At 48.4% G+C, this 27,573-nt stretch overlaps 31 non-coding genes across 31 annotated transcripts; all 31 read right to left on the reverse strand.

Annotated features, from left to right (window-relative positions):
* Positions 1-71: 71 nt before the first annotated feature.
* LOC149446914 (U4 spliceosomal RNA) lies at positions 72-212 on the reverse strand. Its single transcript, XR_016305891.1, has one exon. It is a non-coding gene; the product is annotated as a U4 spliceosomal RNA (small nuclear RNA).
* A 559-nt stretch (positions 213-771) lies between these two features.
* Positions 772-844, reverse strand: TRNAK-UUU (transfer RNA lysine (anticodon UUU)). Its single transcript has one exon. It is a non-coding gene; the product is annotated as a tRNA-Lys (tRNA).
* Positions 845-1,464: 620 nt separating this feature from the next.
* LOC149446916 (U4 spliceosomal RNA) lies at positions 1,465-1,605 on the reverse strand. Its single transcript, XR_016305892.1, has one exon. It is a non-coding gene; the product is annotated as a U4 spliceosomal RNA (small nuclear RNA).
* Positions 1,606-2,857: 1,252 nt separating this feature from the next.
* Positions 2,858-2,998, reverse strand: LOC149446917 (U4 spliceosomal RNA). The gene has a single exon (XR_016305893.1). It is a non-coding gene; the product is annotated as a U4 spliceosomal RNA (small nuclear RNA).
* Positions 2,999-4,250: 1,252 nt separating this feature from the next.
* LOC149446918 (U4 spliceosomal RNA) lies at positions 4,251-4,391 on the reverse strand. The gene has a single exon (XR_016305894.1). It is a non-coding gene; the product is annotated as a U4 spliceosomal RNA (small nuclear RNA).
* A 552-nt stretch (positions 4,392-4,943) lies between these two features.
* On the reverse strand, positions 4,944-5,016 carry TRNAK-UUU (transfer RNA lysine (anticodon UUU)). The gene has a single exon. It is a non-coding gene; the product is annotated as a tRNA-Lys (tRNA).
* Positions 5,017-5,643: 627 nt separating this feature from the next.
* On the reverse strand, positions 5,644-5,784 carry LOC149446920 (U4 spliceosomal RNA). The gene has a single exon (XR_016305895.1). It is a non-coding gene; the product is annotated as a U4 spliceosomal RNA (small nuclear RNA).
* A 552-nt stretch (positions 5,785-6,336) lies between these two features.
* TRNAK-UUU (transfer RNA lysine (anticodon UUU)) lies at positions 6,337-6,409 on the reverse strand. Its single transcript has one exon. It is a non-coding gene; the product is annotated as a tRNA-Lys (tRNA).
* Positions 6,410-7,042: 633 nt separating this feature from the next.
* Positions 7,043-7,183, reverse strand: LOC149446922 (U4 spliceosomal RNA). Its single transcript, XR_016305896.1, has one exon. It is a non-coding gene; the product is annotated as a U4 spliceosomal RNA (small nuclear RNA).
* Positions 7,184-7,734: 551 nt separating this feature from the next.
* TRNAK-UUU (transfer RNA lysine (anticodon UUU)) lies at positions 7,735-7,807 on the reverse strand. Its single transcript has one exon. It is a non-coding gene; the product is annotated as a tRNA-Lys (tRNA).
* A 633-nt stretch (positions 7,808-8,440) lies between these two features.
* On the reverse strand, positions 8,441-8,581 carry LOC149446924 (U4 spliceosomal RNA). The gene has a single exon (XR_016305897.1). It is a non-coding gene; the product is annotated as a U4 spliceosomal RNA (small nuclear RNA).
* A 559-nt stretch (positions 8,582-9,140) lies between these two features.
* Positions 9,141-9,213, reverse strand: TRNAK-UUU (transfer RNA lysine (anticodon UUU)). Its single transcript has one exon. It is a non-coding gene; the product is annotated as a tRNA-Lys (tRNA).
* A 620-nt stretch (positions 9,214-9,833) lies between these two features.
* Positions 9,834-9,974, reverse strand: LOC149446926 (U4 spliceosomal RNA). The gene has a single exon (XR_016305899.1). It is a non-coding gene; the product is annotated as a U4 spliceosomal RNA (small nuclear RNA).
* A 552-nt stretch (positions 9,975-10,526) lies between these two features.
* TRNAK-UUU (transfer RNA lysine (anticodon UUU)) lies at positions 10,527-10,599 on the reverse strand. The gene has a single exon. It is a non-coding gene; the product is annotated as a tRNA-Lys (tRNA).
* Positions 10,600-11,233: 634 nt separating this feature from the next.
* On the reverse strand, positions 11,234-11,374 carry LOC149446928 (U4 spliceosomal RNA). Its single transcript, XR_016305900.1, has one exon. It is a non-coding gene; the product is annotated as a U4 spliceosomal RNA (small nuclear RNA).
* A 552-nt stretch (positions 11,375-11,926) lies between these two features.
* TRNAK-UUU (transfer RNA lysine (anticodon UUU)) lies at positions 11,927-11,999 on the reverse strand. Its single transcript has one exon. It is a non-coding gene; the product is annotated as a tRNA-Lys (tRNA).
* A 633-nt stretch (positions 12,000-12,632) lies between these two features.
* Positions 12,633-12,773, reverse strand: LOC149446930 (U4 spliceosomal RNA). Its single transcript, XR_016305901.1, has one exon. It is a non-coding gene; the product is annotated as a U4 spliceosomal RNA (small nuclear RNA).
* Positions 12,774-13,332: 559 nt separating this feature from the next.
* On the reverse strand, positions 13,333-13,405 carry TRNAK-UUU (transfer RNA lysine (anticodon UUU)). Its single transcript has one exon. It is a non-coding gene; the product is annotated as a tRNA-Lys (tRNA).
* Positions 13,406-14,025: 620 nt separating this feature from the next.
* On the reverse strand, positions 14,026-14,166 carry LOC149446932 (U4 spliceosomal RNA). Its single transcript, XR_016305902.1, has one exon. It is a non-coding gene; the product is annotated as a U4 spliceosomal RNA (small nuclear RNA).
* A 552-nt stretch (positions 14,167-14,718) lies between these two features.
* Positions 14,719-14,791, reverse strand: TRNAK-UUU (transfer RNA lysine (anticodon UUU)). The gene has a single exon. It is a non-coding gene; the product is annotated as a tRNA-Lys (tRNA).
* A 634-nt stretch (positions 14,792-15,425) lies between these two features.
* LOC149446934 (U4 spliceosomal RNA) lies at positions 15,426-15,566 on the reverse strand. The gene has a single exon (XR_016305903.1). It is a non-coding gene; the product is annotated as a U4 spliceosomal RNA (small nuclear RNA).
* Positions 15,567-16,118: 552 nt separating this feature from the next.
* TRNAK-UUU (transfer RNA lysine (anticodon UUU)) lies at positions 16,119-16,191 on the reverse strand. Its single transcript has one exon. It is a non-coding gene; the product is annotated as a tRNA-Lys (tRNA).
* A 633-nt stretch (positions 16,192-16,824) lies between these two features.
* On the reverse strand, positions 16,825-16,965 carry LOC149446936 (U4 spliceosomal RNA). Its single transcript, XR_016305904.1, has one exon. It is a non-coding gene; the product is annotated as a U4 spliceosomal RNA (small nuclear RNA).
* Positions 16,966-17,524: 559 nt separating this feature from the next.
* Positions 17,525-17,597, reverse strand: TRNAK-UUU (transfer RNA lysine (anticodon UUU)). Its single transcript has one exon. It is a non-coding gene; the product is annotated as a tRNA-Lys (tRNA).
* A 620-nt stretch (positions 17,598-18,217) lies between these two features.
* LOC149446938 (U4 spliceosomal RNA) lies at positions 18,218-18,358 on the reverse strand. Its single transcript, XR_016305905.1, has one exon. It is a non-coding gene; the product is annotated as a U4 spliceosomal RNA (small nuclear RNA).
* A 552-nt stretch (positions 18,359-18,910) lies between these two features.
* Positions 18,911-18,983, reverse strand: TRNAK-UUU (transfer RNA lysine (anticodon UUU)). Its single transcript has one exon. It is a non-coding gene; the product is annotated as a tRNA-Lys (tRNA).
* A 633-nt stretch (positions 18,984-19,616) lies between these two features.
* On the reverse strand, positions 19,617-19,757 carry LOC149446940 (U4 spliceosomal RNA). The gene has a single exon (XR_016305906.1). It is a non-coding gene; the product is annotated as a U4 spliceosomal RNA (small nuclear RNA).
* Positions 19,758-20,309: 552 nt separating this feature from the next.
* On the reverse strand, positions 20,310-20,382 carry TRNAK-UUU (transfer RNA lysine (anticodon UUU)). Its single transcript has one exon. It is a non-coding gene; the product is annotated as a tRNA-Lys (tRNA).
* Positions 20,383-21,015: 633 nt separating this feature from the next.
* LOC149446942 (U4 spliceosomal RNA) lies at positions 21,016-21,156 on the reverse strand. The gene has a single exon (XR_016306188.1). It is a non-coding gene; the product is annotated as a U4 spliceosomal RNA (small nuclear RNA).
* Positions 21,157-21,715: 559 nt separating this feature from the next.
* TRNAK-UUU (transfer RNA lysine (anticodon UUU)) lies at positions 21,716-21,788 on the reverse strand. The gene has a single exon. It is a non-coding gene; the product is annotated as a tRNA-Lys (tRNA).
* Positions 21,789-22,415: 627 nt separating this feature from the next.
* Positions 22,416-22,556, reverse strand: LOC149446944 (U4 spliceosomal RNA). Its single transcript, XR_016305907.1, has one exon. It is a non-coding gene; the product is annotated as a U4 spliceosomal RNA (small nuclear RNA).
* Between the last annotated feature and the right edge of the window lie 5,017 nt (positions 22,557-27,573).

Raw genomic sequence — 27,573 nt, forward strand, 5'->3', positions numbered from 1 at the left:
TCAACTCTAACACATCTCAGTCTGCATCTTAGAAGCCATTGCTTTTCTGCTGTTTCAAACATATTGCTCAGTCTCCTGAGAGACTCTCAAAAATTGCCAGTGCTGACTGTATTTCAAGTCATCACAGCGGGGTATTGGGATTAGTTTTCAATTAGCAATAATCACGCCTCAGGTGGACCTCATTGGCTATGATACTGCCACTGCGCAAAGCTAACCAAATCAGTGTCTGCCAATTTCTGCCCATCCTTGGAGGAGGTATTGACATTGAGGTGAGACACAAAAGTGTCATCCAGTGGGCCGCTGAGCATTCTGGGACTTGGCATGCTAATGTGACAGAGAAGACGCCTAAGCTGGCATTGTTTGCATTTGAAAGGACTAAGGAGAATGTCAAGTTTTGGGGCCTAGATGTCAAATGTCAAATGGCTTTCTCCCACAGCAGTTCTCAAAGGCCACTGAATGCATATGGTCCGACGGCTGCACTGTTGGGGAAAAAAAAGCCAAGGTGGAAAGCTTTGGGCCCGTCGTTGAAAGCTTTGTGGATAACAAGCCTGAACTGGAGTCCAGGAAAGCTGGCGTAGACCAGGCTTGTTGGGAATCAGTTGTTCAGGCAAACACCTGCAGCCACCTTTATTTCTGGGCTAGATTCACAGAGCCTTGAAAGGGGGAATTTTGCATCCCTTAGGACATTTCCTCTCTCTAGGCCAGTGAGCACTCCGGCAGATGGGCATAAAGATTACCTTATCCGCAGCTCAACAACAAGGAGAAAGCTACCGCCCGAACAGGGACTTGAACCCTGGACCCTCAGATTAAAAGTCTGATGCTCTACCGACTGAGCTATCCGGGCTCTGAAACCTCCACAACAGTCCAATCTGCTTGAAACTTCACTTTTATGGCAGAAAAAGACCATTCGGACAAAAGAAAGAGGAGATGTGTGCCTGAATGCACAAGTATTTGGCTCACTCCGGCTGGCCAATCGTCCTCTCCCATTCCATTTTTTAGGACAGCTTGCAACCATGCAGATAGGGTCCAGTCTGGTAGAGATGGAGAACGCTGAAAGTTTCTGGCTTAGTGTAACTTATAGGTCAATGCTCTTTCACTGAAAACAAGGGCCTTGCAAAAAACACACCGGCCAAACTGGTTCCTTAACCCTGGACCAACACGCTTCCAGTATTCTTCCTAATTGACTGGGTTACAAATAAAGAAAGTTCACCTTTAGCCTCATGATGCCAGGTCTAGCAGAGAAAAAGCAAGGAAAAATTGAATGAGGTAGAGTCCACTCTGGATTAAAGGCAAGTGGGGGGGAACGAGCATGACGTGGCAATCACATATTGTTCTACTCAGCAGGCTGCGTGATGACACAAAAGATCTCTATAGTGTCCCCGGCCCCGTTTCCTCAACTCTAACACATCTCAGTCTGCATCTTAGAAGCCATTGCTTTTCTGCTGTTTCAAACATATTGCTCAGTCTCCTGAGAGACTCTCAAAAATTGCCAGTGCTGACTGTATTTCAAGTCATCACAGCGGGGTATTGGGATTAGTTTTCAATTAGCAATAATCACGCCTCAGGTGGACCTCATTGGCTATGATACTGCCACTGCGCAAAGCTAACCAAATCAGTGTCTGCCAATTTCTGCCCATCCTTGGAGGAGGTATTGACATTGAGGTGAGACACAAAAGTGTCATCCAGTGGGCCGCTGAGCATTCTGGGACTTGGCATGCTAATGTGACAGAGAAGACGCCTAAGCTGGCATTGTTTGCATTTGAAAGGACTAAGGAGAATGTCAAGTTTTGGGGCCTAGATGTCAAATGTCAAATGGCTTTCTCCCACAGCAGTTCTCAAAGGCCACTGAATGCATATGGTCCGACGGCTGCACTGTTGGGGAAAAAAAAGCCAAGGTGGAAAGCTTTGGGCCCGTCGTTGAAAGCTTTGTGGATAACAAGCCTGAACTGGAGTCCAGGAAAGCTGGCGTAGACCAGGCTTGTTGGGAATCAGTTGTTCAGGCAAACACCTGCAGCCACCTTTATTTCTGGGCTAGATTCACAGAGCCTTGAAAGGGGGAATTTTGCATCCCTTAGGACATTTCCTCTCTCTAGGCCAGTGAGCACTCCGGCAGATGGGCATAAAGATTACCTTATCCGCAGCTCAACAACAAGGACAAAGCTACCGCCCGAACAGGGACTTGAACCCTGGACCCTCAGATTAAAAGTCTGATGCGCTACCGACTGAGCTATCCGGGCTCTGAAACCTCCACAACAGTCCAATCTGCTTGAAACTTCACTTTTATGGCAGAAATAGACCATTCGGCCAAAAGAAAGAGGAGATGTGTGCCTGAATGCACAAGTATTTGGCTCACTCCGGCTGGCCAATCGTCCTCTCCCATTCCATTTTTTAGGACAGCTTGCAACCATGCAGATAGGGTCCAGTCTGGTAGAGATGGAGAACGCTGAAAGTTTCTGGCTTAGTGTAACTTATAGGTCAATGCTCTTTCACTGAAAACAAGGGCCTTGCAAAAAACACACCGGCCAAACTGGTTCCTTAACCCTGGACCAACACGCTTCCAGTATTCTTCCTAATTGACTGGGTTACAAATAAAGAAAGTTCACCTTTAGCCTCATGATGCCAGGTCTAGCAGAGAAAAAGCAAGGAAAAATTTAATGAGGTAGAGTCCACTCTGGATTAAAGGCAAGTGGGGGGGAACGAGCATGACGTGGCAATCACATATTGTTCTACTCAGCAGGCTGCGTGATGACACAAAAGATCTCTATAGTGTCCCCGGCCCCGTTTCCTCAACTCTAACACATCTCAGTCTGCATCTTAGAAGCCATTGCTTTTCTGCTGTTTCAAACATATTGCTCAGTCTCCTGAGAGACTCTCAAAAATTGCCAGTGCTGACTGTATTTCAAGTCATCACAGCGGGGTATTGGGATTAGTTTTCAATTAGCAATAATCACGCCTCAGGTGGACCTCATTGGCTATGATACTGCCACTGCGCAAAGCTAACCAAATCAGTGTCTGCCAATTTCTGCCCATCCTTGGAGGAGGTATTGACATTGAGGTGAGACACAAAAGTGTCATCCAGTGGGCCGCTGAGCATTCTGGGACTTGGCATGCTAATGTGACAGAGAAGACGCCTAAGCTGGCATTGTTTGCATTTGAAAGGACTAAGGAGAATGTCAAGTTTTGGGGCCTAGATGTCAAATGTCAAATGGCTTTCTCCCACAGCAGTTCTCAAAGGCCACTGAATGCATATGGTCCGACGGCTGCACTGTTGGGGAAAAAAAAGCCAAGGTGGAAAGCTTTGGGCCCGTCGTTGAAAGCTTTGTGGATAACAAGCCTGAACTGGAGTCCAGGAAAGCTGGCGTAGACCAGGCTTGTTGGGAATCAGTTGTTCAGGCAAACACCTGCAGCCACCTTTATTTCTGGGCTAGATTCACAGAGCCTTGAAAGGGGGAATTTTGCATCCCTTAGGACATTTCCTCTCTCTAGGCCAGTGAGCACTCCGGCAGATGGGCATAAAGATTACCTTATCCGCAGCTCAACAACAAGGACAAAGCTACCGCCCGAACAGGGACTTGAACCCTGGACCCTCAGATTAAAAGTCTGATGCGCTACCGACTGAGCTATCCGGGCTCTGAAACCTCCAAAACAGTCCAATCTGCTTGAAACTTCACTTTTATGGCAGAAATAGACCATTCGGCCAAAAGAAAGAGGAGATGTGTGCCTGAATGCACAAGTATTTGGCTCACTCCGGCTGGCCAATCGTCCTCTCCCATTCCATTTTTTAGGACAGCTTGCAACCATGCAGATAGGGTCCAGTCTGGTAGAGATGGAGAACGCTGAAAGTTTCTGGCTTAGTGTAACTTATAGGTCAATGCTCTTTCACTGAAAACAAGGGCCTTGCAAAAAACACACCGGCCAAACTGGTTCCTTAACCCTGGACCAACACGCTTCCAGTATTCTTCCTAATTGACTGGGTTACAAATAAAGAAAGTTCACCTTTAGCCTCATGATGCCAGGTCTAGCAGAGAAAAAGCAAGGAAAAATTGAATGAGGTAGAGTCCACTCTGGATTAAAGGCAAGTGGGGGGGAACGAGCATGACGTGGCAATCACATATTGTTCTACTCAGCAGGCTGCGTGATGACACAAAAGATCTCTATAGTGTCCCCGGCCCCGTTTCCTCAACTCTAACACATCTCAGTCTGCATCTTAGAAGCCATTGCTTTTCTGCTGTTTCAAACATATTGCTCAGTCTCCTGAGAGACTCTCAAAAATTGCCAGTGCTGACTGTATTTCAAGTCATCACAGCGGGGTATTGGGATTAGTTTTCAATTAGCAATAATCACGCCTCAGGTGGACCTCATTGGCTATGATACTGCCACTGCGCAAAGCTAACCAAATCAGTGTCTGCCAATTTCTGCCCATCCTTGGAGGAGGTATTGACATTGAGGTGAGACACAAAAGTGTCATCCAGTGGGCCGCTGAGCATTCTGGGACTTGGCATGCTAATGTGACAGAGAAGACGCCTAAGCTGGCATTGTTTGCATTTGAAAGGACTAAGGAGAATGTCAAGTTTTGGGGCCTAGATGTCAAATGGCTTTCTCCCACAGCAGTTCTCAAAGGCCACTGAATGCATATGGTCCGACGGCTGCACTGTTGGGGAAAAAAAAGCCAAGGTGGAAAGCTTTGGGCCCGTCGTTGAAAGCTTTGTGGATAACAAGCCTGAACTGGAGTCCAGGAAAGCTGGCGTAGACCAGGCTTGTTGGGAATCAGTTGTTCAGGCAAACACCTGCAGCTACCTTTATTTCTGGGCTAGATTCACAGAGCCTTGAAAGGGGGAATTTTGCATCCCTTAGGACATTTCCTCTCTCTAGGCCTGTGAGCACTCCGGCAGATGGGCATAAAGATTACCTTATCCGCAGCTCAACAACAAGGACAAAGCTACCGCCCGAACAGGGACTTGAACCCTGGACCCTCAGATTAAAAGTCTGATGCTCTACCGACTGAGCTATCCGGGCTCTGAAACCTCCAAGACAGTCCAATCTGCTTGAAACTTCACTTTTATGGCAGAAATAGACCATTCGGCCAAAAGAAAGAGGAGATGTGTGCCTGAATGCACAAGTATTTGGCTCACTCCGGCTGGCCAATCGTCCTCTCCCATTCCATTTTTTAGGACAGCTTGCAACCATGCAGATAGGGTCCAGTCTGGTAGAGATGGAGAACGCTGAAAGTTTCTGGCTTAGTGTAACTTATAGGTCAATGCTCTTTCACTGGAAACAAGGGCCTTGCAAAAAACACACCGGCCAAACTGGTTCCTTAACCCTGGACCAACACGCTTCCAGTATTCTTCCTAATTGACTGGGTTACAAATAAAGAAAGTTCACCTTTAGCCTCATGATGCCAGGTCTAGCAGAGAAAAAGCAAGGAAAAATTTAATGAGGTAGAGTCCACTCTGGATTAAAGGCAAGTGGGGGGGAACGAGCATGACGTGGCAATCACATATTGTTCTACTCAGCAGGCTGCGTGATGACACAAAAGATCTCTATAGTGTCCCCGGCCCCGTGACCCGCTTCCTCAACTCTAACACATCTCAGTCTGCATCTTAGAAGCCATTGCTTTTCTGCTGTTTCAAACATATTGCTCAGTCTCCTGAGAGACTCTCAAAAATTGCCAGTGCTGACTGTATTTCAAGTCATCACAGCGGGGTATTGGGATTAGTTTTCAATTAGCAATAATCACGCCTCAGGTGGACCTCATTGGCTATGATACTGCCACTGCGCAAAGCTAACCAAATCAGTGTCTGCCAATTTCTGCCCATCCTTGGAGGAGGTATTGACATTGAGGTGAGACACAAAAGTGTCATCCAGTGGGCCGCTGAGCATTCTGGGACTTGGCATGCTAATGTGACAGAGAAGACGCCTAAGCTGGCATTGTTTGCATTTGAAAGGACTAAGGAGAATGTCAAGTTTTGGGGCCTAGATGTCAAATGGCTTTCTCCCACAGCAGTTCTCAAAGGCCACTGAATGCATATGGTCCGACGGCTGCACTGTTGGGGAAAAAAAAGCCAAGGTGGAAAGCTTTGGGCCCGTCGTTGAAAGCTTTGTGGATAACAAGCCTGAACTGGAGTCCAGGAAAGCTGGCGTAGACCAGGCTTGTTGGGAATCAGTTGTTCAGGCAAACACCTGCAGCTACCTTTATTTCTGGGCTAGATTCACAGAGCCTTGAAAGGGGGAATTTTGCATCCCTTAGGACATTTCCTCTCTCTAGGCCAGTGAGCACTCCGGCAGATGGGCATAAAGATTACCTTATCCGCAGCTCAACAACAAGGACAAAGCTATCACCCGAACAGGGACTTGAACCCTGGACCCTCAGATTAAAAGTCTGATGCTCTACCGACTGAGCTATCCGGGCTCTGAAAGCTCCACCTCCAAAACAGTCCAATCTGCTTGAAACTTCACTTTTATGGCAGAAAAAGACCATGCGCCCAAAAGAAAGAGGAGATGTGTGCCTGAATGCACAAGTATTTGGCTCACTCCGGCTGGCCAATCGTCCTCTCCCATTCCATTTTTTAGGACAGCTTGCAACCATGCAGATAGGGTCCAGTCTGGTAGAGATGGAGAACGCTGAAAGTTTCTGGCTTAGTGTAACTTATAGGTCAATGCTCTTTCACTGGAAACAAGGGCCTTGCAAAAAACACACCGGCCAAACTGGTTCCTTAACCCTGGACCAACACGCTTCCAGTATTCTTCCTAATTGACTGGGTTACAGATAAAGAAAGTTCACCTTTAGCCTCATGATGTAGGGTCTAGCAGAGAAAAAGCAAGGAAAAATTTAATGAGGTAGAGTCCACTCTGGATTAAAGGCAAGTGGGGGGGAACGAGCATGACGTGGCAATCACATATTGTTCTACTCAGCAGGCTGCGTGATGACACAAAAGATCTCTATAGTGTCCCCGGCCCCATGACCCGCTTCCTCAACTCTAACACATCTCAGTCTGCATCTTAGAAGCCATTGCTTTTCTGCTGTTTCAAACATATTGCTCAGTCTCCTGAGAGACTCTCAAAAATTGCCAGTGCTGACTGTATTTCAAGTCATCACAGCGGGGTATTGGGATTAGTTTTCAATTAGCAATAATCACGCCTCAGGTGGACCTCATTGGCTATGATACTGCCACTGCGCAAAGCTAACCAAATCAGTGTCTGCCAATTTCTGCCCATCCTTGGAGGAGGTATTGACATTGAGGTGAGACACAAAAGTGTCATCCAGTGGGCCGCTGAGCATTCTGGGACTTGGCATGCTAATGTGACAGAGAAGACGCCTAAGCTGGCATTGTTTGCATTTGAAAGGACTAAGGAGAATGTCAAGTTTTGGGGCCTAGATGTCAAATGGCTTTCTCCCACAGCAGTTCTCAAAGGCCACTGAATGCATATGGTCCGACGGCTGCACTGTTGGGGAAAAAAAGCCAAGGTGGAAAGCTTTGGGCCCGTCGTTGAAAGCTTTGTGGATAACAAGCCTGAACTGGAGTCCAGGAAAGCTGGCGTAGACCAGGCTTGTTGGGAATCAGTTGTTCAGGCAAACACCTGCAGCCACCTTTATTTCTGGGCTAGATTCACAGAGCCTTGAAAGGGGGAATTTTGCATCCCTTAGGACATTTCCTCTCTCTAGGCCAGTGAGCACTCCGGCAGATGGGCATAAAGATTACCTTATCCGCAGCTCAACAACAAGGACAAAGCTACCGCCCGAACAGGGACTTGAACCCTGGACCCTCAGATTAAAAGTCTGATGCTCTACCGACTGAGCTATCCGGGCTCTGAAAGCTCCACCTCCAAAACAGTCCAATCTGCTTGAAACTTCACTTTTATGGCAGAAAAAGACCATGCGCCCAAAAGAAAGAGGAGATGTGTGCCTGAATGCACAAGTATTTGGCTCACTCCGGCTGGCCAATCGTCCTCTCCCATTCCATTTTTTAGGACAGCTTGCAACCATGCAGATAGGGTCCAGTCTGGTAGAGATGGAGAACGCTGAAAGTTTCTGGCTTAGTGTAACTTATAGGTCAATGCTCTTTCACTGGAAACAAGGGCCTTGCAAAAAACACACCGGCCAAACTGGTTCCTTAACCCTGGACCAACACGCTTCCAGTATTCTTCCTAATTGACTGGGTTACAGATAAAGAAAGTTCACCTTTAGCCTCATGATGCCGGGTCTAGCAGAGAAAAAGCAAGGAAAAATTTAATGAGGTAGAGTCCACTCTGGATTAAAGGCAAGTGGGGGGGAACGAGCATGACGTGGCAATCACATATTGTTCTACTCAGCAGGCTGCGTGATGACACAAAAGATCTCTATAGTGTCCCCGGCCCCATGACCCGCTTCCTCAACTCTAACACATCTCAGTCTGCATCTTAGAAGCCATTGCTTTTCTGCTGTTTCAAACATATTGCTCAGTCTCCTGAGAGACTCTCAAAAATTGCCAGTGCTGACTGTATTTCAAGTCATCACAGCGGGGTATTGGGATTAGTTTTCAATTAGCAATAATCACGCCTCAGGTGGACCTCATTGGCTATGATACTGCCACTGCGCAAAGCTAACCAAATCAGTGTCTGCCAATTTCTGCCCATCCTTGGAGGAGGTATTGACATTGAGGTGAGACACAAAAGTGTCATCCAGTGGGCCGCTGAGCATTCTGGGACTTGGCATGCTAATGTGACAGAGAAGACGCCTAAGCTGGCATTGTTTGCATTTGAAAGGACTAAGGAGAATGTCAAGTTTTGGGGCCTAGATGTCAAATGTCAAATGGCTTTCTCCCACAGCAGTTCTCAAAGGCCACTGAATGCATATGGTCCGACGGCTGCACTGTTGGGGAAAAAAAAGCCAAGGTGGAAAGCTTTGGGCCCGTCGTTGAAAGCTTTGTGGATAACAAGCCTGAACTGGAGTCCAGGAAAGCTGGCGTAGACCAGGCTTGTTGGGAATCAGTTGTTCAGGCAAACACCTGCAGCCACCTTTATTTCTGGGCTAGATTCACAGAGCCTTGAAAGGGGGAATTTTGCATCCCTTAGGACATTTCCTCTCTCTAGGCCAGTGAGCACTCCGGCAGATGGGCATAAAGATTACCTTATCCGCAGCTCAACAACAAGGAGAAAGCTACCGCCCGAACAGGGACTTGAACCCTGGACCCTCAGATTAAAAGTCTGATGCTCTACCGACTGAGCTATCCGGGCTCTGAAACCTCCAAAACAGTCCAATCTGCTTGAAACTTCACTTTTATGGCAGAAATAGACCATTCGGCCAAAAGAAAGAGGAGATGTGTGCCTGAATGCACAAGTATTTGGCTCACTCCGGCTGGCCAATCGTCCTCTCCCATTCCATTTTTTAGGACAGCTTGCAACCATGCAGATAGGGTCCAGTCTGGTAGAGATGGAGAACGCTGAAAGTTTCTGGCTTAGTGTAACTTATAGGTCAATGCTCTTTCACTGAAAACAAGGGCCTTGCAAAAAACACACCGGCCAAACTGGTTCCTTAACCCTGGACCAACACGCTTCCAGTATTCTTCCTAATTGACTGGGTTACAAATAAAGAAAGTTCACCTTTAGCCTCATGATGCCAGGTCTAGCAGAGAAAAAGCAAGGAAAAATTTAATGAGGTAGAGTCCACTCTGGATTAAAGGCAAGTGGGGGGGAACGAGCATGACGTGGCAATCACATATTGTTCTACTCAGCAGGCTGCGTGATGACACAAAAGATCTCTATAGTGTCCCCGGCCCCGTTTCCTCAACTCTAACACATCTCAGTCTGCATCTTAGAAGCCATTGCTTTTCTGCTGTTTCAAACATATTGCTCAGTCTCCTGAGAGACTCTCAAAAATTGCCAGTGCTGACTGTATTTCAAGTCATCACAGCGGGGTATTGGGATTAGTTTTCAATTAGCAATAATCACGCCTCAGGTGGACCTCATTGGCTATGATACTGCCACTGCGCAAAGCTAACCAAATCAGTGTCTGCCAATTTCTGCCCATCCTTGGAGGAGGTATTGACATTGAGGTGAGACACAAAAGTGTCATCCAGTGGGCCGCTGAGCATTCTGGGACTTGGCATGCTAATGTGACAGAGAAGACGCCTAAGCTGGCATTGTTTGCATTTGAAAGGACTAAGGAGAATGTCAAGTTTTGGGGCCTAGATGTCAAATGGCTTTCTCCCACAGCAGTTCTCAAAGGCCACTGAATGCATATGGTCCGACGGCTGCACTGTTGGGGAAAAAAAAGCCAAGGTGGAAAGCTTTGGGCCCGTCGTTGAAAGCTTTGTGGATAACAAGCCTGAACTGGAGTCCAGGAAAGCTGGCGTAGACCAGGCTTGTTGGGAATCAGTTGTTCAGGCAAACACCTGCAGCTACCTTTATTTCTGGGCTAGATTCACAGAGCCTTGAAAGGGGGAATTTTGCATCCCTTAGGACATTTCCTCTCTCTAGGCCAGTGAGCACTCCGGCAGATGGGCATAAAGATTACCTTATCCGCAGCTCAACAACAAGGACAAAGCTACCGCCCGAACAGGGACTTGAACCCTGGACCCTCAGATTAAAAGTCTGATGCTCTACCGACTGAGCTATCCGGGCTCTGAAAGCTCCACCTCCAAAACAGTCCAATCTGCTTGAAACTTCACTTTTATGGCAGAAAAAGACCATGCGCCCAAAAGAAAGAGGAGATGTGTGCCTGAATGCACAAGTATTTGGCTCACTCCGGCTGGCCAATCGTCCTCTCCCATTCCATTTTTTAGGACAGCTTGCAACCATGCAGATAGGGTCCAGTCTGGTAGAGATGGAGAACGCTGAAAGTTTCTGGCTTAGTGTAACTTATAGGTCAATGCTCTTTCACTGGAAACAAGGGCCTTGCAAAAAACACACCGGCCAAACTGGTTCCTTAACCCTGGACCAACACGCTTCCAGTATTCTTCCTAATTGACTGGGTTACAGATAAAGAAAGTTCACCTTTAGCCTCATGATGCAGGGTCTAGCAGAGAAAAAGCAAGGAAAAATTTAATGAGGTAGAGTCCACTCTGGATTAAAGGCAAGTGGGGGGGAACGAGCATGACGTGGCAATCACATATTGTTCTACTCAGCAGGCTGCGTGATGACACAAAAGATCTCTATAGTGTCCCCGGCCCCGTGACCCGCTTCCTCAACTCTAACACATCTCAGTCTGCATCTTAGAAGCCATTTGCTTTTCTGCTGTTTCAAACATATTGCTCAGTCTCCTGAGAGACTCTCAAAAATTGCCAGTGCTGACTGTATTTCAAGTCATCACAGCGGGGTATTGGGATTAGTTTTCAATTAGCAATAATCACGCCTCAGGTGGACCTCATTGGCTATGATACTGCCACTGCGCAAAGCTAACCAAATCAGTGTCTGCCAATTTCTGCCCATCCTTGGAGGAGGTATTGACATTGAGGTGAGACACAAAAGTGTCATCCAGTGGGCCGCTGAGCATTCTGGGACTTGGCATGCTAATGTTACAGAGAAGACGCCTAAGCTGGCATTGTTTGCATTTGAAAGGTCTAAGGAGAATGTCAAGTTTTGGGGCCTAGATGTCAAATGGCTTTCTCCCACAGCAGTTCTCAAAGGCCACTGAATGCATATGGTCCGACGGCTGCACTGTTGGGGAAAAAAAAGCCAAGGTGGAAAGCTTTGGGCCCGTCGTTGAAAGCTTTGTGGATAACAAGCCTGAACTGGAGTCCAGGAAAGCTGGCGTAGACCAGGCTTGTTGGGAATCAGTTGTTCAGGCAAACACCTGCAGCCACCTTTATTTCTGGGCTAGATTCACAGAGCCTTGAAAGGGGGAATTTTGCATCCCTTAGGACATTTCCTCTCTCTAGGCCAGTGAGCACTCCGGCAGATGGGCATAAAGATTACCTTATCCGCAGCTCAACAACAAGGACAAAGCTACCGCCCGAACAGGGACTTGAACCCTGGACCCTCAGATTAAAAGTCTGATGCTCTACCGACTGAGCTATCCGGGCTCTGAAAGCTCCACCTCCAAAACAGTCCAATCTGCTTGAAACTTCACTTTTATGGCAGAAAAAGACCATGCGCCCAAAAGAAAGAGGAGATGTGTGCCTGAATGCACAAGTATTTGGCTCACTCCGGCTGGCCAATCGTCCTCTCCCATTCCATTTTTTAGGACAGCTTGCAACCATGCAGATAGGGTCCAGTCTGGTAGAGATGGAGAACGCTGAAAGTTTCTGGCTTAGTGTAACTTATAGGTCAATGCTCTTTCACTGGAAACAAGGGCCTTGCAAAAAACACACCGGCCAAACTGGTTCCTTAACCCTGGACCAACACGCTTCCAGTATTCTTCCTAATTGACTGGGTTACAGATAAAGAAAGTTCACCTTTAGCCTCATGATGTAGGGTCTAGCAGAGAAAAAGCAAGGAAAAATTTAATGAGGTAGAGTCCACTCTGGATTAAAGGCAAGTGGGGGGGAACGAGCATGACGTGGCAATCACATATTGTTCTACTCAGCAGGCTGCGTGATGACACAAAAGATCTCTATAGTGTCCCCGGCCCCATGACCCGCTTCCTCAACTCTAACACATCTCAGTCTGCATCTTAGAAGCCATTGCTTTTCTGCTGTTTCAAACATATTGCTCAGTCTCCTGAGAGACTCTCAAAAATTGCCAGTGCTGACTGTATTTCAAGTCATCACAGCGGGGTATTGGGATTAGTTTTCAATTAGCAATAATCACGCCTCAGGTGGACCTCATTGGCTATGATACTGCCACTGCGCAAAGCTAACCAAATCAGTGTCTGCCAATTTCTGCCCATCCTTGGAGGAGGTATTGACATTGAGGTGAGACACAAAAGTGTCATCCAGTGGGCCGCTGAGCATTCTGGGACTTGGCATGCTAATGTGACAGAGAAGACGCCTAAGCTGGCATTGTTTGCATTTGAAAGGACTAAGGAGAATGTCAAGTTTTGGGGCCTAGATGTCAAATGTCAAATGGCTTTCTCCCACAGCAGTTCTCAAAGGCCACTGAATGCATATGGTCCGACGGCTGCACTGTTGGGGAAAAAAAAGCCAAGGTGGAAAGCTTTGGGCCCGTCGTTGAAAGCTTTGTGGATAACAAGCCTGAACTGGAGTCCAGGAAAGCTGGCGTAGACCAGGCTTGTTGGGAATCAGTTGTTCAGGCAAACACCTGCAGCCACCTTTATTTCTGGGCTAGATTCACAGAGCCTTGAAAGGGGGAATTTTGCATCCCTTAGGACATTTCCTCTCTCTAGGCCAGTGAGCACTCCGGCAGATGGGCATAAAGATTACCTTATCCGCAGCTCAACAACAAGGACAAAGCTACCGCCCGAACAGGGACTTGAACCCTGGACCCTCAGATTAAAAGTCTGATGCTCTACCGACTGAGCTATCCGGGCTCTGAAACCTCCAAAACAGTCCAATCTGCTTGAAACTTCACTTTTATGGCAGAAATAGACCATTCGGCCAAAAGAAAGAGGAGATGTGTGCCTGAATGCACAAGTATTTGGCTCACTCCGGCTGGCCAATCGTCCTCTCCCATTCCATTTTTTAGGACAGCTTGCAACCATGCAGATAGGGTCCAGTCTGGTAGAGATGGAGAACGCTGAAAGTTTCTGGCTTAGTGTAACTTATAGGTCAATGCTCTTTCACTGAAAACAAGGGCCTTGCAAAAAACACACCGGCCAAACTGGTTCCTTAACCCTGGACCAACACGCTTCCAGTATTCTTCCTAATTGACTGGGTTACAAATAAAGAAAGTTCACCTTTAGCCTCATGATGCCAGGTCTAGCAGAGAAAAAGCAAGGAAAAATTTAATGAGGTAGAGTCCACTCTGGATTAAAGGCAAGTGGGGGGGAACGAGCATGACGTGGCAATCACATATTGTTCTACTCAGCAGGCTGCGTGATGACACAAAAGATCTCTATAGTGTCCCCGGCCCCGTTTCCTCAACTCTAACACATCTCAGTCTGCATCTTAGAAGCCATTGCTTTTCTGCTGTTTCAAACATATTGCTCAGTCTCCTGAGAGACTCTCAAAAATTGCCAGTGCTGACTGTATTTCAAGTCATCACAGCGGGGTATTGGGATTAGTTTTCAATTAGCAATAATCACGCCTCAGGTGGACCTCATTGGCTATGATACTGCCACTGCGCAAAGCTAACCAAATCAGTGTCTGCCAATTTCTGCCCATCCTTGGAGGAGGTATTGACATTGAGGTGAGACACAAAAGTGTCATCCAGTGGGCCGCTGAGCATTCTGGGACTTGGCATGCTAATGTGACAGAGAAGACGCCTAAGCTGGCATTGTTTGCATTTGAAAGGACTAAGGAGAATGTCAAGTTTTGGGGCCTAGATGTCAAATGGCTTTCTCCCACAGCAGTTCTCAAAGGCCACTGAATGCATATGGTCCGACGGCTGCACTGTTGGGGAAAAAAAAGCCAAGGTGGAAAGCTTTGGGCCCGTCGTTGAAAGCTTTGTGGATAACAAGCCTGAACTGGAGTCCAGGAAAGCTGGCGTAGACCAGGCTTGTTGGGAATCAGTTGTTCAGGCAAACACCTGCAGCTACCTTTATTTCTGGGCTAGATTCACAGAGCCTTGAAAGGGGGAATTTTGCATCCCTTAGGACATTTCCTCTCTCTAGGCCAGTGAGCACTCCGGCAGATGGGCATAAAGATTACCTTATCCGCAGCTCAACAACAAGGACAAAGCTACCGCCCGAACAGGGACTTGAACCCTGGACCCTCAGATTAAAAGTCTGATGCTCTACCGACTGAGCTATCCGGGCTCTGAAAGCTCCACCTCCAAAACAGTCCAATCTGCTTGAAACTTCACTTTTATGGCAGAAAAAGACCATGCGCCCAAAAGAAAGAGGAGATGTGTGCCTGAATGCACAAGTATTTGGCTCACTCCGGCTGGCCAATCGTCCTCTCCCATTCCATTTTTTAGGACAGCTTGCAACCATGCAGATAGGGTCCAGTCTGGTAGAGATGGAGAACGCTGAAAGTTTCTGGCTTAGTGTAACTTATAGGTCAATGCTCTTTCACTGGAAACAAGGGCCTTGCAAAAAACACACCGGCCAAACTGGTTCCTTAACCCTGGACCAACACGCTTCCAGTATTCTTCCTAATTGACTGGGTTACAGATAAAGAAAGTTCACCTTTAGCCTCATGATGCAGGGTCTAGCAGAGAAAAAGCAAGGAAAAATTTAATGAGGTAGAGTCCACTCTGGATTAAAGGCAAGTGGGGGGGAACGAGCATGACGTGGCAATCACATATTGTTCTACTCAGCAGGCTGCGTGATGACACAAAAGATCTCTATAGTGTCCCCGGCCCCGTGACCCGCTTCCTCAACTCTAACACATCTCAGTCTGCATCTTAGAAGCCATTTGCTTTTCTGCTGTTTCAAACATATTGCTCAGTCTCCTGAGAGACTCTCAAAAATTGCCAGTGCTGACTGTATTTCAAGTCATCACAGCGGGGTATTGGGATTAGTTTTCAATTAGCAATAATCACGCCTCAGGTGGACCTCATTGGCTATGATACTGCCACTGCGCAAAGCTAACCAAATCAGTGTCTGCCAATTTCTGCCCATCCTTGGAGGAGGTATTGACATTGAGGTGAGACACAAAAGTGTCATCCAGTGGGCCGCTGAGCATTCTGGGACTTGGCATGCTAATGTTACAGAGAAGACGCCTAAGCTGGCATTGTTTGCATTTGAAAGGTCTAAGGAGAATGTCAAGTTTTGGGGCCTAGATGTCAAATGGCTTTCTCCCACAGCAGTTCTCAAAGGCCACTGAATGCATATGGTCCGACGGCTGCACTGTTGGGGAAAAAAAAGCCAAGGTGGAAAGCTTTGGGCCCGTCGTTGAAAGCTTTGTGGATAACAAGCCTGAACTGGAGTCCAGGAAAGCTGGCGTAGACCAGGCTTGTTGGGAATCAGTTGTTCAGGCAAACACCTGCAGCCACCTTTATTTCTGGGCTAGATTCACAGAGCCTTGAAAGGGGGAATTTTGCATCCCTTAGGACATTTCCTCTCTCTAGGCCAGTGAGCACTCCGGCAGATGGGCATAAAGATTACCTTATCCGCAGCTCAACAACAAGGACAAAGCTACCGCCCGAACAGGGACTTGAACCCTGGACCCTCAGATTAAAAGTCTGATGCTCTACCGACTGAGCTATCCGGGCTCTGAAAGCTCCACCTCCAAAACAGTCCAATCTGCTTGAAACTTCACTTTTATGGCAGAAAAAGACCATGCGCCCAAAAGAAAGAGGAGATGTGTGCCTGAATGCACAAGTATTTGGCTCACTCCGGCTGGCCAATCGTCCTCTCCCATTCCATTTTTTAGGACAGCTTGCAACCATGCAGATAGGGTCCAGTCTGGTAGAGATGGAGAACGCTGAAAGTTTCTGGCTTAGTGTAACTTATAGGTCAATGCTCTTTCACTGGAAACAAGGGCCTTGCAAAAAACACACCGGCCAAACTGGTTCCTTAACCCTGGACCAACACGCTTCCAGTATTCTTCCTAATTGACTGGGTTACAGATAAAGAAAGTTCACCTTTAGCCTCATGATGTAGGGTCTAGCAGAGAAAAAGCAAGGAAAAATTTAATGAGGTAGAGTCCACTCTGGATTAAAGGCAAGTGGGGGGGAACGAGCATGACGTGGCAATCACATATTGTTCTACTCAGCAGGCTGCGTGATGACACAAAAGATCTCTATAGTGTCCCCGGCCCCATGACCCGCTTCCTCAACTCTAACACATCTCAGTCTGCATCTTAGAAGCCATTGCTTTTCTGCTGTTTCAAACATATTGCTCAGTCTCCTGAGAGACTCTCAAAAATTGCCAGTGCTGACTGTATTTCAAGTCATCACAGCGGGGTATTGGGATTAGTTTTCAATTAGCAATAATCACGCCTCAGGTGGACCTCATTGGCTATGATACTGCCACTGCGCAAAGCTAACCAAATCAGTGTCTGCCAATTTCTGCCCATCCTTGGAGGAGGTATTGACATTGAGGTGAGACACAAAAGTGTCATCCAGTGGGCCGCTGAGCATTCTGGGACTTGGCATGCTAATGTGACAGAGAAGACGCCTAAGCTGGCATTGTTTGCATTTGAAAGGACTAAGGAGAATGTCAAGTTTTGGGGCCTAGATGTCAAATGTCAAATGGCTTTCTCCCACAGCAGTTCTCAAAGGCCACTGAATGCATATGGTCCGACGGCTGCACTGTTGGGGAAAAAAAAGCCAAGGTGGAAAGCTTTGGGCCCGTCGTTGAAAGCTTTGTGGATAACAAGCCTGAACTGGAGTCCAGGAAAGCTGGCGTAGACCAGGCTTGTTGGGAATCAGTTGTTCAGGCAAACACCTGCAGCCACCTTTATTTCTGGGCTAGATTCACAGAGCCTTGAAAGGGGGAATTTTGCATCCCTTAGGACATTTCCTCTCTCTAGGCCAGTGAGCACTCCGGCAGATGGGCATAAAGATTACCTTATCCGCAGCTCAACAACAAGGACAAAGCTACCGCCCGAACAGGGACTTGAACCCTGGACCCTCAGATTAAAAGTCTGATGCTCTACCGACTGAGCTATCCGGGCTCTGAAACCTCCAAAACAGTCCAATCTGCTTGAAACTTCACTTTTATGGCAGAAATAGACCATTCGGCCAAAAGAAAGAGGAGATGTGTGCCTGAATGCACAAGTATTTGGCTCACTCCGGCTGGCCAATCGTCCTCTCCCATTCCATTTTTTAGGACAGCTTGCAACCATGCAGATAGGGTCCAGTCTGGTAGAGATGGAGAACGCTGAAAGTTTCTGGCTTAGTGTAACTTATAGGTCAATGCTCTTTCACTGAAAACAAGGGCCTTGCAAAAAACACACCGGCCAAACTGGTTCCTTAACCCTGGACCAACACGCTTCCAGTATTCTTCATAATTGACTGGGTTACAAATAAAGAAAGTTCACCTTTAGCCTCATGATGCCAGGTCTAGCAGAGAAAAAGCAAGGAAAAATTTAATGAGGTAGAGTCCACTCTGGATTAAAGGCAAGTGGGGGGGAACGAGCATGACGTGGCAATCACATATTGTTCTACTCAGCAGGCTGCGTGATGACACAAAAGATCTCTATAGTGTCCCCGGCCCCGTTTCCTCAACTCTAACACATCTCAGTCTGCATCTTAGAAGCCATTGCTTTTCTGCTGTTTCAAACATATTGCTCAGTCTCCTGAGAGACTCTCAAAAATTGCCAGTGCTGACTGTATTTCAAGTCATCACAGCGGGGTATTGGGATTAGTTTTCAATTAGCAATAATCACGCCTCAGGTGGACCTCATTGGCTATGATACTGCCACTGCGCAAAGCTAACCAAATCAGTGTCTGCCAATTTCTGCCCATCCTTGGAGGAGGTATTGACATTGAGGTGAGACACAAAAGTGTCATCCAGTGGGCCGCTGAGCATTCTGGGACTTGGCATGCTAATGTGACAGAGAAGACGCCTAAGCTGGCATTGTTTGCATTTGAAAGGACTAAGGAGAATGTCAAGTTTTGGGGCCTAGATGTCAAATGGCTTTCTCCCACAGCAGTTCTCAAAGGCCACTGAATGCATATGGTCCGACGGCTGCACTGTTGGGGAAAAAAAAGCCAAGGTGGAAAGCTTTGGGCCCGTCGTTGAAAGCTTTGTGGATAACAAGCCTGAACTGGAGTCCAGGAAAGCTGGCGTAGACCAGGCTTGTTGGGAATCAGTTGTTCAGGCAAACACCTGCAGCTACCTTTATTTCTGGGCTAGATTCACAGAGCCTTGAAAGGGGGAATTTTGCATCCCTTAGGACATTTCCTCTCTCTAGGCCAGTGAGCACTCCGGCAGATGGGCATAAAGATTACCTTATCCGCAGCTCAACAACAAGGACAAAGCTACCGCCCGAACAGGGACTTGAACCCTGGACCCTCAGATTAAAAGTCTGATGCTCTACCGACTGAGCTATCCGGGCTCTGAAAGCTCCACCTCCAAAACAGTCCAATCTGCTTGAAACTTCACTTTTATGGCAGAAAAAGACCATGCGCCCAAAAGAAAGAGGAGATGTGTGCCTGAATGCACAAGTATTTGGCTCACTCCGGCTGGCCAATCGTCCTCTCCCATTCCATTTTTTAGGACAGCTTGCAACCATGCAGATAGGGTCCAGTCTGGTAGAGATGGAGAACGCTGAAAGTTTCTGGCTTAGTGTAACTTATAGGTCAATGCTCTTTCACTGGAAACAAGGGCCTTGCAAAAAACACACCGGCCAAACTGGTTCCTTAACCCTGGACCAACACGCTTCCAGTATTCTTCCTAATTGACTGGGTTACAGATAAAGAAAGTTCACCTTTAGCCTCATGATGCAGGGTCTAGCAGAGAAAAAGCAAGGAAAAATTTAATGAGGTAGAGTCCACTCTGGATTAAAGGCAAGTGGGGGGAACGAGCATGACGTGGCAATCACATATTGTTCTACTCAGCAGGCTGCGTGATGACACAAAAGATCTCTATAGTGTCCCCGGCCCCGTGACCCGCTTCCTCAACTCTAACACATCTCAGTCTGCATCTTAGAAGCCATTTGCTTTTCTGCTGTTTCAAACATATTGCTCAGTCTCCTGAGAGACTCTCAAAAATTGCCAGTGCTGACTGTATTTCAAGTCATCACAGCGGGGTATTGGGATTAGTTTTCAATTAGCAATAATCACGCCTCAGGTGGACCTCATTGGCTATGATACTGCCACTGCGCAAAGCTAACCAAATCAGTGTCTGCCAATTTCTGCCCATCCTTGGAGGAGGTATTGACATTGAGGTGAGACACAAAAGTGTCATCCAGTGGGCCGCTGAGCATTCTGGGACTTGGCATGCTAATGTGACAGAGAAGACGCCTAAGCTGGCATTGTTTGCATTTGAAAGGACTAAGGAGAATGTCAAGTTTTGGGGCCTAGATGTCAAATGGCTTTCTCCCACAGCAGTTCTCAAAGGCCACTGAATGCATATGGTCCGACGGCTGCACTGTTGGGGAAAAAAAAGCCAAGGTGGAAAGCTTTGGGCCCGTCGTTGAAAGCTTTGTGGATAACAAGCCTGAACTGGAGTCCAGGAAAGCTGGCGTAGACCAGGCTTGTTGGGAATCAGTTGTTCAGGCAAACACCTGCAGCTACCTTTATTTCTGGGCTAGATTCACAGAGCCTTGAAAGGGGGAATTTTGCATCCCTTAGGACATTTCCTCTCTCTAGGCCAGTGAGCACTCCGGCAGATGGGCATAAAGATTACCTTATCCGCAGCTCAACAACAAGGACAAAGCTATCGCCCGAACAGGGACTTGAACCCTGGACCCTCAGATTAAAAGCCTGATGCTCTACCGACTGAGCTATCCGGGCTCTGTAAGCTCCACCTCCAAAACAGTCCAATCTGCTTGAAACTTCACTTTTATGGCAGAAAAAGACCATGCGCCCAAAAGAAAGAGGAGATGTGTGCCTGAATGCACAAGTATTTGGCTCACTCCGGCTTACCAATCGTCCTCTCCCATTCCATTTTTTAGGACAGCTTGCAACCATGCAGATAGGGTCCAGTCTGGTAGAGATGGAGAACGCTGAAAGTTTCTGGCTTAGTGTAACTTATAGGTCAATGCTCTTTCACTGGAAACAAGGGCCTTGCAAAAAACACACCGGCCAAACTGGTTCCTTAACCCTGGACCAACACGCTTCCAGTATTCTTCCTAATTGACTGGGTTACAGATAAAGAAAGTTCACCTTTAGCCTCATGATGCCAGGTCTAGCAGAGAAAAAGCAAGGAAAAATTGAATGAGGTAGAGTCCACTCTGGATTAAAGGCAAGTGGGGGGGAACGAGCATGACGTGGCAATCACATATTGTTCTACTCAGCAGGCTGCGTGATGACACAAAAGATCTCTATAGTGTCCCCGGCCCCGTGACCCGCTTCCTCAACTCTAACACATCTCAGTCTGCATCTTAGAAGCCATTGCTTTTCTGCTGTTTCAAACATATTGCTCAGTCTCCTGAGAGACTCTCAAAAATTGCCAGTGCTGACTGTATTTCAAGTCATCACAGCGGGGTATTGGGATTAGTTTTCAATTAGCAATAATCACGCCTCAGGTGGACCTCATTGGCTATGATACTGCCAACGCGAAAAGCTAACCAAATCAGTGTCTGCCAATTTCTGCCCATCCTTGGAAGAGGTATTGACATTGAGGTGAGACACAAAAGTGTCATCCAGTGGGCCGCTGAGCATTCTGGGACTTGGCATGCTAATGTGACAGAGAAGACGCCTAAGCTGGCATTGTTTGCATTTGAAAGGACTAAGGAGAATGTCAAGTTTTGGGGCCTAGATGTCAAATGTCAAATGGCTTTCTCCCACAGCAGTTCTCAAAGGCCACTGAATGCATATGGTCCGACGGCTGCACTGTTGGGGAAAAAAAAGCCAAGGTGGAAAGCTTTGGGCCCGTCGTTGAAAGCTTTGTGGATAACAAGCCTGAACTGGAGTCCAGGAAAGCTGGCGTAGACCAGGCTTGTTGGGAATCAGTTGTTCAGGCAAACACCTGCAGCCACCTTTATTTCTGGGCTAGATTCACAGAGCCTTGAAAGGGGGAATTTTGCATCCCTTAGGACATTTCCTCTCTCTAGGCCAGTGAGCACTCCGGCAGATGGGCATAAAGATTACCTTATCCGCAGCTCAACAACAAGGACAAAGCTACCGCCCGAACAGGGACTTGAACCCTGGACCCTCAGATTAAAAGTCTGATGCTCTACCGACTGAGCTATTCAGGCTCTGAAACCTCCAAAACAGTCCAATCTGCTTGAAACTTCACTTTTATGGCAGAAATAGACCATTCGGCCAAAAGAAAGAGGAGATGTGTGCCTGAATGCACAAGTATTTGGCTCACTCCGGCTGGCCAATCGTCCTCTCCCATTCCATTTTTTAGGACAGCTTGCAACCATGCAGATAGGGTCCAGTCTGGTAGAGATGGAGAACGCTGAAAGTTTCTGGCTTAGTGTAACTTATAGGTCAATGCTCTTTCACTGGAAACAAGGGCCTTGCAAAAAACACACCGGCCAAACTGGTTCCTTAACCCTGGACAAACACGCTTCCAGTATTCTTCCTAATTGACTGGGTTACAAATAAAGAAAGTTCACCTTTAGCCTCATGATGCCAGGTCTAGCAGAGAAAAAGCAAGGAAAAATTTAATGAGGTAGAGTCCACTCTGGATTAAAGGCAAGTGGGGGGGAACGAGCATGACGTGGCAATCACATATTGTTCTACTCAGCAGGCTGCGTGATGACACAAAAGATCTCTATAGTGTCCCCGGCCCCATGACCCGCTTCTTCAACTCTAACACATCTCAGTCTGCATCTTAGAAGCCATTGCTTTTCTGCTGTTTCAAACATATTGCTCAGTCTCCTGAGAGACTCTCAAAAATTGCCAGTGCTGACTGTATTTCAAGTCATCACAGCGGGGTATTGGGATTAGTTTTCAATTAGCAATAATCACGCCTCAGGTGGACCTCATTGGCTATGATACTGCCACTGCGCAAAGCTAACCAAATCAGTGTCTGCCAATTTCTGCCCATCCTTGGAGGAGGCATTGACATTGAGGTGAGACACAAAAGTGTCATCCAGTGGGCCGCTGAGCATTCTGGGACTTGGCATGCTAATGTGAGAGAGAAGACGCCTAAGCTGGCATTGTTTGCATTTGAAAGGACTAAGGAGAATGTCAAGTTTTGGGGCCTAGATGTCAAATGGCTTTCTCCCACAGCAGTTCTCAAAGGCCACTGAATGCATATGGTCCGACGGCTGCACTGTTGGGGAAAAAAAAGCCAAGGTGGAAAGCTTTGGGCCCGTCGTTGAAAGCTTTGTGGATAACAAGCCTGAACTGGAGTCCAGGAAAGCTGGCGTAGACCAGGCTTGTTGGGAATCAGTTGTTCAGGCAAACACCTGCAGCCACCTTTATTTCTGGGCTAGATTCACAGAGCCTTGAAAGGGGGAATTTTGCATCCCTTAGGACATTTCCTCTCTCTAGGCCAGTGAGCACTCCGGCAGATGGGCATAAAGATTACCTTATCCGCAGCTCAACAACAAGGACAAAGCTACCGCCCGAACAGGGACTTGAACCCTGGTCCCTCAGTTTAAAAGTCTGATGCTCTACCGACTGAGCTATCCGGGCTCTGAATGCTCCACCTCCAAAACAGTCCAATCTGCTTGAAACTTCACTTTTATGGCAGAAAAAGACCATGCGCCCAAAAGAAAGAGGAGATGTGTGCCTGAATGCACAAGTATTTGGCTCACTCCGGCTGGCCAATCGTCCTCTCCCATTCCATTTTTTAGGACAGCTTGCAACCATGCAGATAGGGTCCAGTCTGGTAGAGATGGAGAACGCTGAAAGTTTCTGGCCTAGTGTAACTTATAGGTCAATGCTCTTTCACTGGAAACAAGGGCCTTGCAAAAAACACACCGGCCAAACTGGTTCCTTAACCCTGGACCAACACTCTTCCAGTATTCTTCCTAATTGACTGGGTTACAAATAAAGAAAGTGTCAAGGTCCTACCTTTTCCCAGAGGTTATGTTACTCCATGTGCTAGCATCCATCTTGGATTTCTGCTGAGCATGATGGGAATCTTTTATGCCTTCAGGTCTCTGAGGTCCATCCCCCAGAGGGGTGTGGCTGAGTACATATAAGCCTGGGATCTGCACATGCTCTTTGCACTTGTGTCTTGTGTCTTTGTCTTGCTACAGCTCTGTGTATACGCTCGTGACTCTTCTGGTATTCTGACTCGGCTTGTGACTAAGACCATTCTCTGCGTTTCCCTTTGATCTGACCTTCTGTTGCTGAACCCGGCCCGTGACCTGTGATTCTCTGTCTACTGTTCTGTACTGTTTTGTCCTGTTGTTATTGACCCGGCTTGTCTGACTACGCTATTGTCATTCTCACCAACTACACGCCATTGGCGGCGGCCATTACCGCAGCTGGGGTGTCTCGGGGGCCGCGACCTGGTCCCTGGTTGCGTCAAGTCCATCCCCACCATCAGGGGCCCTGGTGAAGGGCAGCCTGGGACTTAGACTCCGCGCCCTGAGGGACTTCAGTCTGTTGGTGGTGGTTGTCGTCAGCCAGTGCGTTACCCTGCCACTAGGCCTACCTGTCCGTTCCACAGCCCTGCCCTGACATTACACAAGTGCCATGAATCCTGACGGTGCAGGTACGCCTTCACTTCCTATGTTGGTTGCCAGACTGGATCAACAGGATCTCCTGTTGGATCAGTTCGCTCAGGCGTTGCAAACTCTGCTGGCACGCACCGCGCACCTTACTCCTGGTGTTATTAGGCCGGTTGTCACTCCGGTGGTCACTCCCGCTGCTGTTCCGCTTGCTGTGCCTACCGCCGCGGCTGATGCGGCACCTGCGGTGTCCAGAGGTATGACCGGTTCAGCCCCTCTTCCACAGCGCTTTGGGGGTGAGCCGAGTCAGTGTCGTGGGTTCCTTAACCAGGTGGGGATTTACTTTGAATTAATCCCCTACGCTTTTCCGACTGAGAGGTCAAAGGTGGGTTTCCTCATCTCACTACTCTCAGACAAGGCCTTGGCCTGGGCGAATCCCTTATGGGAGAGGAATGACCCCGTGATTCACGAGTTTTCCGGTTTTGTCGATGCCTTCCGTAGGGTATTCGATGTACCGGCTCGCTCCGCCTCGGCTGCCAAGCTGCTCATGTCTATGCATCAGGGTTCACGGACCGTGGCCGAGTACGCCATAGAGTTTCGTACCCTGGCAGCAGAGGTGGGTTGGAACAATGAGGCTCTGGTGGCTGCGTTTTCTCAGGGTCTTTCTGATGCATTGAAGGACGAGATCGCAGCCAAGGAATTGCCTGTGGAGCTGGAAGCACTAATTTCCTTCCTGATCCTGATTGATACCAGGCTCAGGGAGAGGCCTTCACTCAAGGAACGCCTGCGGAGGCCTTCCAATCGACTGGCACCTGCGTTTTCTATCCCACCCATTCCTCCCTCTCCTCCCACGCCTCCTGGGGATAGATTGTCTGGTGGTGAGCCCATGCAGCTGGGGTTTGCTCGCCTTTCCGAGGGGGAGCGGGCCGCTCGGCGTCGGGAGGGTCGCTGCCTGTACTGTGGTCTTGGTGGGCACTTTCGGCAGTCCTGTCCGGTCCGTCCGGGAAACGCTCGCACCTGAGATCCTGTCGGGGACAGATCTTGGGTGGAGTCTCCTCGTCCCCGGCGTTCCGCAGAGATAAGCCACTGATCACCGTTGTCCTCTCTTGGGCGGAGGGCTCGGTGACGGCCCAGGCGTTGGTAGATTCTGGGGCTGGCGGGTTGTTTATGGACAGCTCGTTTGCTGCCCAGCACTCCATTCCCCTGCAGGCTCGAGTTACCCCATTGGTTCTCGAGGCGATAGATGGCAGGCCCCTGCAACCACCGCAGGTTACCCACGAGACTATGCCAGTTGAGGTAGCTATTGGGGCTGTTCACAGGGAGTTGGCCTGTTTCCAGGTGATTTCTTCTCCGCACTATTCGGTGGTTTTGGGGTATCCCTGGCTCCAGATGCACAATCCAACCTTCAATTGGCAAACTGCCGAGATTCTCTCGTGGTCTTCACAGTGTGGGGCCGGGTGCATCCGTGGGCCGGTTAAGGTGTTGTGTGCCTCCTCAGACTCTGCGTTGCCCACTGATTATGGGGAGTACCAGGACGTGTTTGATAAGGTACGCGCTGGTGCCTTACCTGCTCATCGTCCTTACGACTGCGCCATATCCTTGCAACCCGGTGCCACTCCTCCGCGTGGCAGGGTGTATCCTCTCTCGGTTGCGGAGAATAAGGCCATGGAGGAGTACGTTGCGGATGCGCTTTCCCGGGGGCACATTCGTAAGTCTACTTCCCCAGCAGGAGCGGGCTTTTTCTTTGTAAAGAAGAAGGGTGGTGAATTGAGGCCTTGCATCGATTATAGGGGTCTCAATCGAATCACCACTAAGAATGCCTACCCGATTCCCTTGATTACTGAGTTGTTCGACCGCCTTAAGGGGGCAACAGTCTTTACCAAACTTGACCTTAGGGCGGCGTACAACCTCGTACGGATCAAACAGGGGGATGAGTGGAAGACCGCGTTTAACACCAGAACCGGTCACTACGAATACCTGGTGATGCCCTTCGGGTTGTGTAACGCGCCCGCAGTTTTTCAGGAATTCATAAATGATGTCCTTCGTGACTTATTGCAGCAGTGCGTGGTAGTTTACTTGGATGACATCCTGGTTTACTCTGCCTCCATGGAGTCCCATATCCAGGATGTCAAGCAGGTGCTGCAACGATTACGTGAGAACGAACTTTTTTGTAAACTTGAGAAGTGCGAATTCCATCGATCCCAAGTTGCCTTTTTAGGCTACATCATTTCTGCGGAGGGATTCTCCATGGACCCTCAGAAGGTTTCGGCAGTTCTGCAGTGGCCTCGTCCCAATGGCCTTCGGCCCATTCAGCGCTTTTTAGGTTTTGCCAACTACTATCGGAAATTCATCAGAAATTTCTCCACGCTGGCAAAACCTCTCTCAGACCTAACCAAGAAGGGCAGCAATCCTCACGAGTGGCCATCCGAGGCCATCGTAGCTTTTGAGGCTCTGAAATCCGCCTTCGCTTCGGCTCCGATACTGTCTCATCCCAATCCTGGATTGCCCTTCGTCCTTGAGGTTGATGCATCCGAGACAGGAGTAGGCGCTCTCCTGTCTCAACGTCGGTCGCCCGATGGACCCCTACTTCCCTGTGGGTTCTACTCCAGGAAGCTTTCCTCTGCAGAGTGCAACTACCAGATTGGAGATAGGGAGTTGTTGGCAATCATTCTGGCTCTCAAGGAATGGAGGCACCTGCTCGAGGGCTCCGCAGTTCCGGTCCTCATTCTTACCGATCATAAGAACCTGACTTATCTTTCGGAGGCCAAAAGATTGACACCCCGTCAAGCCAGATGGGCCTTGTTCTTGTCGCGGTTCAACTATGTGGTCTCCTATTTGCCTGGTTCCAAGAATGTCAGGGCTGATGCATTATCGCGGCAATACTCTGAGTTGTCCAGGGAGGACTCTGAGCCAACCTCGGTCATACCTCCGGATCATATCCTGGCTGCCATTCGTACCAGTCTGACTTCTCCCCTTGGGGAGCAGATTTTGGCGGCTCAAACTGACGCTCCTCCCGAGAGACCGGAGGGTAGATGTTTTGTACCCGAGGGGTTGCGCACCCGTCTGCTGCGTACCTACCATAACTCCAAAACTGCCGGGCATCCGGGGAGGAACCAGTTGTCTTGGGTCGTCTCTCGGTTGTTCTGGTGGCCAACTCTCCGTGCCGACATCGCCTCTTATGTAGCGGCATGTTCGATCTGTGCCCAGAATAAATCTCCACGGCATCTTCCAATGGGTCTTCTGCAACCCATTCCCAATGGGGAGCGTCCTTGGTCACACCTGGGCATGGACTTTATTGTAGACCTCCCTGTGTCTCGGGGTCATACGGTCATCCTCATGGTCGTCGATCGTTTTTCCAAAATGTGCCATTGTATTCCACTCAGGAAATTACCAACAGCGCAAGAAC

Source organism: Staurois parvus, unplaced genomic scaffold (genome assembly GCF_062004578.1).
Source record: "Staurois parvus isolate SC_StPar_1 unplaced genomic scaffold, SC_StPar_1.0 ptg000689l, whole genome shotgun sequence".
Classification (NCBI taxonomy): domain Eukaryota; kingdom Metazoa; phylum Chordata; class Amphibia; order Anura; family Ranidae; genus Staurois; species Staurois parvus.